The sequence below is a fragment of the Diachasma alloeum genome, unplaced genomic scaffold (genome assembly GCF_001412515.2).
Source record: "Diachasma alloeum isolate Michigan unplaced genomic scaffold, Dall2.0 Dall_scaffold_00913, whole genome shotgun sequence".
Classification (NCBI taxonomy): domain Eukaryota; kingdom Metazoa; phylum Arthropoda; class Insecta; order Hymenoptera; family Braconidae; genus Diachasma; species Diachasma alloeum.
In genome coordinates, this window is record NW_021681031.1 from 129656 (window position 1) to 141469 (window position 11814).

Genomic DNA, 11814 nt, shown 5'->3' on the forward strand with positions numbered 1-11814 from the left:
GAGTCATCCCCTTTTTACGTGTACAAAAGTTGCCTGGCCTCCCCCACTCCCCTAGATCTCAAGTAAAGGCCTTTTTGACGTCTTCTGACGATCTATCAGTTGTAAAGTTCGGAGAATATATTTCATGATTAAAACTTAACCCCTTATTTGCCCTTTTCTTTCAATTACCCTCTCATCATTTTAGGAGATGATAATAATTGAAATTAGGAAAAGGTCACAAATTATATAACTCAGTGTATGCATAATTTTTTACCAAAATAGATTCCCTTTCATCGCCCATAAAAATTCGAAAAGATTCCCATGAACGAACTCTCGAAAATGCAACGTACAATTGACTATGATTGAAAACATCTTTGCGAAGATATATACCAATTTTATCAAAAGTTTGCCCTTGACTTTTATCAATCGTCATTGCAAAAGCTAATTTGATTGGAAATTGACGTCGTTTGAAAATGAAGGGAAAAATGTTTTCACTATATAAAGCTAATTAAAATTAATTAAAAAGATTGATAAATACAATGTCCCCCGATTTGTCTCCAGTCAATATCCGGCATCGTAAGAGAGTATTTGAAAGTTGCATAATTTGTAACCTGGTCCCATTACATAAACCTTCATTAATACTCAAATTTCGCAATAACATAAGAATAGAATCTTTTCTTAATCGTAACTCATGTGGTGGAAAATTTGGAGGATTGAGTGTATTCAAATATTCTGGTAAAATTGGATCGTTAATATCCCCATTGTCACAGTTTTCTACGCTATCAATACCCGTATAAATACGTTCAGTTGTCTCATCCAAGAGTGCGATTGCTTTAGAATTAATTTCATCGACGTCAACGTTTCGAGCCGCCAAAACAGCAGTTTTCGCTAAGTCTCCAAATCGGCGTTCATCAATAAGTTTTTTGAATATGACTTCTACGATATCATCTGCGTTCGAAGCTATGCATTGTTGTGGAGGCAATAGATTATGATCATTGTCATTAAATTCTCCATTACCTACAGATAAAAGATACTTTGCAAATTCAATCTCTCCAGGTAGAGCCCGCATATTTTCTGACAATGAAAATATCATAAAATTTTTCCATAAAGGGCTGAATTTGATTGATGAATGAACTAACTCACATCTCGTAGCATTTGGAGTAACCGGTAGGCATTCCGGGAAATCTCCGCCCAATAGCATAATTTTCCCACCAAATGGTAAACTGTTATTCATCAAATCACGTAATGTTCGATCGATCAATTCCATCGCAGATCTAGGAGCCATAGGTGCTTCGTCGCAGATAAAAATATCTACTTTCTTCAAGTATTCTGCCTCTCTCGATTGACGTCTTATATTGGAAACCGAGTCTGGAAATAGTGGAACAGGTATACCGGATGTTTTATGCAGTGTTTTTCCGTGGGGAAGTAAGATTGCTGCGATGCCTGTGAAAGCCATTGTACGAACTGATTTTTCCTGAACTTTCAATAAATGATATAAAGTTGTATAAACAAATGTTTTCCCTGAGCCACCTGGACCATCGATATAAAAACAGGAGGATGATTGTTCCTCAGTAGACTTGGCTATATCCAAAATTTTATCGACAATTTCCTTTTGTTTCACGTTCAACCGATCATACTGATTTTGACTGAGGCTTTTGTGTGTTTCAATGGAGATTTGATTATCAACTTCATCATTGACATCGCTTTCACACTCAATTAACTGGGGCATTGTCGGAAATGTGCTTATACTGGAACCTTCGTTCATAAGAAGTGTATTAATATGAGCGTATGCTCGCTTGTTAGACTCAGATTCATCATGATTTCTTTGAAAATCTTGAGAAAAAGCACCTTTGAACTTCTCCCATACTTGCTCTGGACGATTGGGATGGCAGTATATCAGAATACGTACAAATAAATGTCTCAATTAACGGGGCATCAACCATATTTCTCCTTCAGTCAAAGCACGATCCCATTCTTGGTCATCTTCAATTAGCCCCAACGCTAAACATGCACCCCGATATGTATCATATAATTCACCACTAACTGTCCTCAGGTCCTCAAAACTGGTAGCACCTTTGACGTTTATTAGCAGTAATCGAAGATGAAACAGTTCTACCTGAATTGGACTTACTGAATACATCCGTCCAATTACATTGAAATGTGCTTTACGATTTCCCCACATATATTGATTCGAATTCGTCGACTTCTTGAATACATAATGGGATGGAATGTCTCCGTACGTGTAATTTCTAGCTTCTGGATCTCGTTGATTCAAGGAAAAATAATCCACCAACATACTTGTCTTTTCTAAGGCAGCTCTCATCCCGTCTTCATTTTCAACATCATTAATAATCATGTTTTGTTGATTTTGTAAATGGACTGGTAATCGAATCACTGAATGACATTTGTGTTGTAAAAGTCTACCGTATATTCGATCACATGATTCAACCGGCCATACATATCGTGTATCTATGACATTTCAGATTTCATCATGGTGAATTTCATTGTAATTTTCACTGTTGCTCACGATGACTGAACCTGAATCATGGCCCTTGTATATATATTTATACAAATACTTCACGGATTTGATGCTAGAGACAATTTCCACGTTGATATGTCATCTGAACTTCATTAATAAATGAGGATTGTAAGGGACATATGCATTATCAGTCCTGCGCCCGTTAGAACGTTCATAAGTACCGGTATTGTTCCGACGGTAAGTGGGATATCCGTTCTCATCCATCCTTGTACACTCTTCAAACTTTTTTGGAAATTTTTTTGTACATTTCCCTTGTTCATTTTTACACCAATTGCCACATGGTCCGTGAATCATATCTTTCAAGACGATATCGTGAAGAGTTGGATTTGTTTGACGATCAGGGATCTCTGCCGAAATATATTTATCTATAGCATCAGGAGTGAGGATTTTTATTTGCTTTGCTTCAAATTCACTAACAGATGCATGTGTGGTAGTCCACGTTTCTGGTATTCGATTACATATACGTACGCACATACGTCACCAAACAATTTATCTTTAACAACATCATTGATGAGTTCGTCTTTCTTAATATCGAAAACTCGTGACAAAATATCTGTCCTGTCAGATGCCATTGGCCCGGGTAATACATTTTCTTTAATTTCAATCCAATTAGGATTGCAAGTCATAGTGATGAACAAATCGGGTTTACCGAATTTTCTTTCAATAGCCATTGAGTCTTGATAATTTTGTAGCATATTACGTGGTGAACGTGCGAATGTTGATGGGAGAATGACCATTTTTCCTACTTGACTATCAGTATCATTTGCGCGGCGCCGTAAGTGATCTACTAACCCTTGATATGTTTCACTGCGTAGAGTCTTTTGATTTTGTCTACAGTAGTTTAATCCGTCCTTCTCAATTTTAACGTAACTATCGACAACCGATTATTGATACAATCGTCCTCCTTTCAAGATGACATTATTTTCTGTCAGCCATTCTATATTTAGTGTAGGCAGCTCGTGATACTCTTTTTGCTTTATTCACGCAACGTAAATTTGCATCCCAACCTCTTGTACCATATGGATAGAACAGAGGATAGATCCATGGTTCAACATTAGGATCCACGGAATTCATAAATTGGAGTTCTTTTGTCCGTTTATTACGAACTGATACATAAGATTCTGGAATATCGTCATCAGCTGCTATGGTAAAAATGGCTGCTACCTCATTAATTTTTTGTAAATTATATCGTCTATGATCCATTCCAGGTTTTAGTGAAAATATTAACTGCATTTCGGGTTCCTTCTCTGTATCCAAATCTCTCATAGATTGTAGTTCTTCATGCATCATTCGATAAGACTCAGCAAATAGATTACATTGACGAAGACAATTATCTACCGCCTGAACTACTTCACGATTCAATGTGGATATCAAATTGCATCGTATGTCTGTTGCTTCGTTTAGATCAATAATGAACAGTTGGCCGTAGGAGGGAGTTTCATTTGATTCGGGGTAAAGACTTTTATTGAACTGATAATAAACTTGACCATGAAGTTTAAAGCAGACCGGGCCAGGTCGTCGATCAGAAAAATCTACCAAGTTAGCATTGAACGATGCAAATGCAAAAACACTATTATAAGAACGTATACGTTCATGGAAATTGTAACGTGACATTTTCGTATGGGGGTTAAAAATGCCTATTACCTTCGCCCTTCTTCCCCTTCATCTAGTTAAACTCAAAAATGCAAAAATCTATGGGCGCCAGGTAATTTTTAGCCGGAATTACCAAACCGGATGAATCTACAAAACCAATTCTAATTGATTCCAAAACCTCAAAAATTCACTCAAAAGGGAGAAAACTAGATTTCTGGGGAAAGGTAACGGTCCTTGGTTCGCTCAGTGTGCTAGGTTGTGGAGAGAGGGGTGGATTTCAGGTGGAGACGGGTATTGGATGGCTAAAACTACAAAAAAAAGGAAAAGCAATCAACATCGTTCTTACGTGTTTCACTATTGAAATATGAATAATTAATTATATACATGATTTTTCTCTTCGCGTTGATCTCAGAAAAAAAAGGTTTATAACAATAACTGGTTAAATAACAAATACTGGCTTGGAAATAATATTTTAAAGCTTACTATGTAGTCCGAAAGTAATATTTCGATTAACTCGACCGTAGGTCATCAAAACCCTCACACCATAATACAAAACAAAACTATCGATTAATCCCGAAATAGTCGAGAATGTCGAGAAATGAAGGGATGGTATGCGAATCCCCGTGAGAGTGAGAGAGCGAGAAAATGAACTCACCAGTGCACGCATAGTGTACGGCGGACGGAAATAAAAACTAATTAAAACTAAACTCGCCGTAGCGGACAATTGGTAGAGTCGAATTTTAAAAACTTAAAGCCAATTTGCTCGGGAAGGTCTAGCGAAGCCCATGAATCCAAAATTATAATTTTTGGGTCATTGGGGACCTCTCCGGATCAATGTACCTCCGCCAGGAATTTTAAACGACGGGACACTTACGGAAAGCGATAGCCACCACTTGTCGGCGCGTTAGGGGGTTACCGCGAGGGGAAAAACTCTACGCAACTTATACGTAGGGAAAAATAGGGATACTCCTCGCCATAGCAGCTAGGGAGAAGGAAATAGCCCACGTCGAAAATCGTCCGATTTTAACTGGGAAAAGACACAGGAATTCCAATCCTGGACAAACACACTCGCTGAACTCCAAAATCATCTCAAAAGATGACAGGGATAAACTGGAAGGGGGAGAGCTCTTCACCAACCCGATTTGGGGGGAAATCGCCGATCCAAGAAAAAGAAATCGGGAGAACACACGGATGGAAATCCGGAATAAGGGATAATACCCAAAAAAAAATGTCGAATTCGGAACAACAAATATTTAAAAAAAAGGATATCAACCACTGCACGTGGCTGAGGGCCACGCGAGGGATACCGCCAAGAAGGGGCCTAATTTCGACGCCATTTGAAAATGGCTCGAAATTAGGAGAAAAATACCAGAAAACTCACTGTTTTTCGGTTTTTGAGGGTCCTCTTCCCTTTTCGGACCATCTTGGATCCTTACAGCTTCTTTGAGGCACAATAATCCGTACAGACACAATTCCGTCGTATGGACACTAAAAATTCACACGCGACTAGGTGTTTGGGACGGTCAACGCGGAACTAACTGCCCTGGGTCAGTATTACGGGCACTAACTGCAGCGCAAATTCCGGCCAACAGAGGCGGGCTCTGATTGGCGGAGATTTTAGCACATCAAGCCGGGGGTTTGATGGCGTCACCGAATGCTTTCGGGAAATTCAAACGCGAAAAATACTCGACTCTAATTATTCTATACGAAACTTTATAAAATTGACTGATGATTAACCTGGGCCGAACCGGTGGACGTTCGGAAAATTACCGTGGATTTTTGGCGCTTCCTACGGGTCGGTTCTCCTGGATTCACGGGGTTAGAAGACCGATACTCCTAACTGATTCTCTTAACTTTCCAAAACTCTGAGCAACCTGGCAATTCACGGGATACAAGGGTTGCACTTGTTCCACGTGACCTTCCACCGAAAAACTGAAACGTAACCAGTTAACCACCGTAAAATCCATCATAATTTGGAGCGCCGGCATTTCAGCCCAATCTGATCGATTTCCCGTAAGATTAACAATAGGGTGAACCTCATAAAGAAACTGGATGACTCGATATGTTGGTCCTTCTTCGCGATGACTTTACGGGCCCTCAAAAACGCGTAATTAACAGATCTTGCCAAAAAAAAATTATATTCTACACCCAATCCCAAAATTCCAAAACTCTAAAAATTCACCACGCCATAGCGGAACTCTAAACCCAAAATTCTCCATCGGAATGAGAAAACTAAACTCAACATCCTCCATCGAAACGGGAAAAACTAAGCTCAAAATCCTCCATCGAAATGGGAAAACTTGACTCAAAATCCTCCATCGAAATGGGAAGCTGGGAAGCTCTAGACTCAACTCCATTCAAAATGAGTCGACTTCAACTCAAAAACTCCACCGGAGTGAGAAACCTTTAAAAGTCTAACAATCTTCACCAGAGTGGGAAATAGCAATCTCTCGCTCTCTCTCACCCTAATTATATATCCACGGATTGGCTTTTCCTGTCGTGAGGGAAGTTGTTTTCAGGTCTCGGTGGTGTTCCTAATGGACATCCCCACATTTTCGTTACAAAATGCCTTGATTCTTCGTGAGTACCATCGAAAAGATCTTGCAAAATCGTTGGTGGATTGGGTAACGCTTCGAGAGCAACTTCTCCATGGCTACAACAATCATTGAACGAATTTTTGCGAACCCTTTCAAAATGTCTAGCATTGCAATGGGAGCACCGAATGTTCATTGGACCAATGTAATGTTCTTTAATGTCTTGTATTGGAGTATCACGAAGAGCACTTGATCGATTTCGCCCTGATGAATGAGAATGATTATTGTTGGATAACTCATCTATGGTAGGAGGATTGGCATTAACGTCGTTTATTTCCAAGTCCACTAGAATTTCGATTCCTGAGACTATCCTATTATTATCATTCCTATCATTGGAGATATTATGCTCAATTCCCGGACCGGAGTTGATTTCGTGGATTGTGCGATTCGAATTATGTTGCTGTTGGCGAATGTTCGCTCGACGTTTACGCTGACATGTGGCGTTTTTTTCACGCCGTATTCGCTGTATTCCTTCTTCATTTCTTTGTTGATTTCGCTGTCTATTCATATAATTGTCTTCATGAATATCATCGACAACTTGGTTTACAGATAATTCAAGGGAGTTATTGGGTTCCAGGAACGAACGATTCGAATTATTCTGTTGATTGCGACATTTAGCACGATATTCACGCTGATACGCTGCATTTTTCTTACGTTTTATCCTTCTGTATTCCTCTTCTTCTTCAGGTGTTCGTTGGATTTTTTTTCTAGGTATTTTGAAATTTAGAGTGTCGAAATTATAGATGGGAAATAGAAATGAGTATGAGAGAGACACAAATGTTCTTAATTCAGTTCACAATGCACTAATTTGTTTTCAATTATCTTTATTATTTTTATTCTACTTAATTTTACTTGACAGTTCAAAATGTCTTCTGCTAATCTATGTAAAGATTAAAAAATGAAACAGAAAATTAAATAAACGAAGATCCTCAACAAATTGCTTCATTCATTCTGCGAGACTAAAATGAGTTCTGTGTTTTTGTTATGCAGTTCGTTGAGTTGTTATGATATTTTGGTATGAATATTGTCCGGTAATATATTGGGTAATATTCTTGTAATAAATTTTGTAATGGTCTTTGGTAGCGGTATTTTTATCGGTATTTTTCACAACTCCGTCGAATTCCAGTATGATTGGACACGTCGCTGAGAATAGAAATAAAAATATTATATCCCACTCGATCAGGATTTAGTTCAGTATGAAACAGTGCATTGAGTGATATACTTACATTGTTGATTTTGTTCGTTGTTTTTTGGAGGGAATTAGTTTACTTTGAATGCCTCTGAGTGATCCCGTGCTAACCACAAATTACGAATGGGGAGCTGACAGTTCTGGAACAAACAATTATTATAAATTCAGACCATTTTTCGAGTGTGAAACGCATTTAATAGTTTACGTTTTGAGTTTAGTTTTTCTGAACACTTTTTCCGGGAAAATAAGCAAGAAGAATAATGAAATTATATTATCAATACACAGATTACTTACCATAACCTCAATTCACCGCATTGAAGGGCACATTGCATGTCAAAAAAAAGTTTTCACTGTAGATTAACGTACATTTAGGACAACTCAGTTAGCACAATTAATTTATCACTCAGCGATAACTATAAAAGTTATACCGAAATGATTTCACACCTTATTTCAGTGATCGTCAAAGCTATACTGATCGCAGACGTTTGTCGATACGTCACATTGATAGATGCAGAAACTATACTGTACTGTCGTCTGATATATTCTCCTCTCCAAGAAAGTATGATGTTCGGGTTTGCCCCCACCACCTTCCCATTCGTATTCCTCGACATGGGAGTGGGGAGACTTCGGGCGAAAGCCGAACATCATTCTTTCTTGGCGAGGAGAACAGTACTCGCTGGTACTTACGGAGGAAGAATAGTTTGTGGCTGTGGCATCCAGCTACATTATGCCTCCTGGGCAAGGAGGATATATATAGTCATAAACTGCAGTCCACTAATATTGCCGAGATAGGGAATCAAATTCACTGTCTCTTGAAAAATTCAACCAATTGAATATTTTTCAATAATTTTATTGGGAAATACAAAATTCTTATGTCTAACAGTCTTCATAATTGACATTATGATTTTCTTGAAAACAAATTGAGTCGTCAGGATCACAGTGTATTCATCAGTCGTAGAAATAAATTTTTTTCATCTGAAATCTTAAAAATATAAATGTCGCATTAATATTTTCCATCTTATTAACAATGCTCCTTATTTTTCCTTATTTGAAAACAACTTTCTATCCTTAACAGTCATATTTTACGTCCAACAATTATTTGCATGCATTAGACAAACATTTTTGAATCAAATTATTCTTTCCTATTATAAGAATGACACGATCAAAATTTGCAGTTGTGATATTGATTTTTACATGAAGAAATAACAAAAGTTTCTTCCCAATCACTGATAAGAAATTCAAGAAATCAAAAAAGAGAATGAATGTAGAAAATGCAAACTTTCCATGTCTTAAAGAGTAAACTATTGTTTTTGAAAAACCCACATGCTATACTTCGATACTTTTCTCTTTAAAAAATCTGGCATGTTTAAAAGAAATCTTCAGTTGAACATAATACTTTCATTTCTCATTCCTCTAGTCATCGTTTCATCTTCAAATAAAGAAAAAAAGTTCATGAATTATTCATCATCGGAGTTGTTTGATGGCATTATTAGTACATACTGGGCAGACTCATCTCAACGAACTTATTTCTTCCTTTACTAGATGAACAAAAAGGTGAAAATCTGCAGTGATTTTTGTTGATCGACGAAAACAATTATGAACACTTCTTGGAAAAAAAAAACTGCAAATTTTCATACATTACGAAATGAGATTCTTCATATCGAAAATATTCTCTATCAAAGATCTGTTTTATCATCTAATTATAAATACCTCATTTTTTACACCATAGATTTCTCATTTTTCATCTTATATCCATATGAGATCATGTTTTTTTTTAAATAACAACATCCATTATTCTCAATCCAAGTATGAATCAATATGTTTTACATATCACTAAGAAATACTGAAAACAACTAATCTTAATGAATGGAATCATGAAAATTTGCAGTTTTCATCTTATTGTCACATGAAGAATGAATAAAAGACAAAAAAAAACAAACACACAAATTGGATCCATTTTTACCAATTATAAAAAATCCGTGAAATAATAAAAAAACTAAGATGGACGAACTGCGAATTCCCATTTTCAGAATTAAAAATTTTGAAAGAAGTCCATACGATGCATTTTGAGTCTTTTTTCCCTGAGATGTGCATTTTTCACGAATGATAAACGTATTCTTCTTTAAAGATAACATTCTTAATTCTCACTGCCCTAGTCCTCATTAATATTACATAGACATTACAAAATGAAAATATTCTCTACGAAATCTCATTTTTTGCTTTATGGAAAAACAAAATGATGAAAATCTGCACTTTCTTCCCTGACGACAAATAAAAACGACGAAAAAACAAAAAAAAATTGAATCATTTTTCGTAACGATTGTGGTTTTCCACGGAAAAAATCGAATGTTTCATAGTAGATATTACAAAATGAACAATTGTTCAATGTGTCATGAGACGCTTTATCTTTACGAAAACGACAAATAAAAACGAAAAAAAAAAGAAAATTGAATCATTTTCCCCAATAATTGTGGGAGTTGTTCAGGGAAAAAAATGCGAAGTTTCATAGTAGATATGACAAAATGAAGAAGTTTTTATGAGGGATAATCTGAATCAGACGTTGTTTTGTTTTACCCTCTAAATAAATACATATTATTGATATTTTTGGCGTCGGTGTAAATTGACAAAATTATTAAATTTGGTATGCTTTTTCATGTGAAAATCAGTTCAGATATAATGATCTGTCAAATTCGACAGTTGTCTTGACACAACTAACACTGAAAATATCAAAAGGACTCGTCATGCGGAATGAGCCGAGCATTAGGAATCAACTGATTTTTTATCTGATCTGATCTTCATCATTCTATCACAATCACAATGATAAAACAAATGGAATATGGAGGTCGAATAAGATGGAGTCAGTCTAATCGACTTTTTGTTTCTGAAAGAAAAAATAAATAAATTTGTGGGTTGAAGAAATTATAAAAATAAAGTGCAGCAGCCGATCAACTTTTTTTACTACCTTATTCTCTTTGTCCTGGAGAGATTCATCTGCAGCTCTTTTGGAAGTCAGAGGGGGTGATTCAACTGCATCATCCATCGCATCTTCCGTCATCCTCGGAGCGTTAGTGATCTGGGTGATCTGACTCATCGTTGACACGTTGAGAATGAATGAATCTCCTCGGCGCTCAATCGTCCCTTGGATTGCATCAATTGCATCTTCATCCCTTCTAATAATTCATCTCTGGGAACGAATGTTGTAACATGGGTGGTCATTCTGTGAACTGAGGTACAGATCATACCACAACCATAACTGGCCCCGTTCGATGTGGTGATACTCCTGAAATATTCTTTCAGCCATCCTGACACAATCACTGGACCGTGAGCGTTGCAAACGTCTTCCATTTCGATGGCTTTGTATGTGACCTCTTCGTCTTTCTTTGTCTGGTTAGCACCATTAGCAATATCATAAGTTCCCAGGAGTTCCAGGTGGCTACCACGTCCAAATTGAAATTCCTTGGTACTAACAGTATCACCTAATCGACGAAAATTGAGATTGGCCTCCTTGATGATACCACCAGTAATCTTTAGAATCTGTGAAAAAGGATTGATAATTTGTATCATCAATATTTTTTAGAATGAATAATATGATTGTCAATTTTTACAATAATAACTCTTCAGTTTTCGTTGTGTTCTTCCAATTTTTATTCAGTATCAATTTCTAAGGGTTGGAAATATAATTGATGGTTTTAAAAACTGAGGTTAGAAGACAAAATTTTGTAAGGCCTGTAACGAACATGTGGGGATGTTCGTTAGAGACACCACCAGGACCTGAGAACATCCACCTCCGGCGACATTCGGAAACGGATCGTGAGTAGAGAGAGAGAAAGAGAAATTAGGATTTTGTTTCCCACTCCGGTGTGGTCATTTTTCCGATTATCCCTGGGATAATCCAGTCGTGTACTTTTCGTTGCTTCGCG

General features: G+C 37.0%; 1 pseudogene; it reads right to left on the reverse strand.

Moving 5' to 3' along the window:
- Nucleotides 1-10757: 10757 nt before the first annotated feature.
- On the reverse strand, nucleotides 10758-11458 carry LOC107045303 (annotated as a pseudogene).
- Nucleotides 11459-11814: the final 356 nt, after the last annotated feature.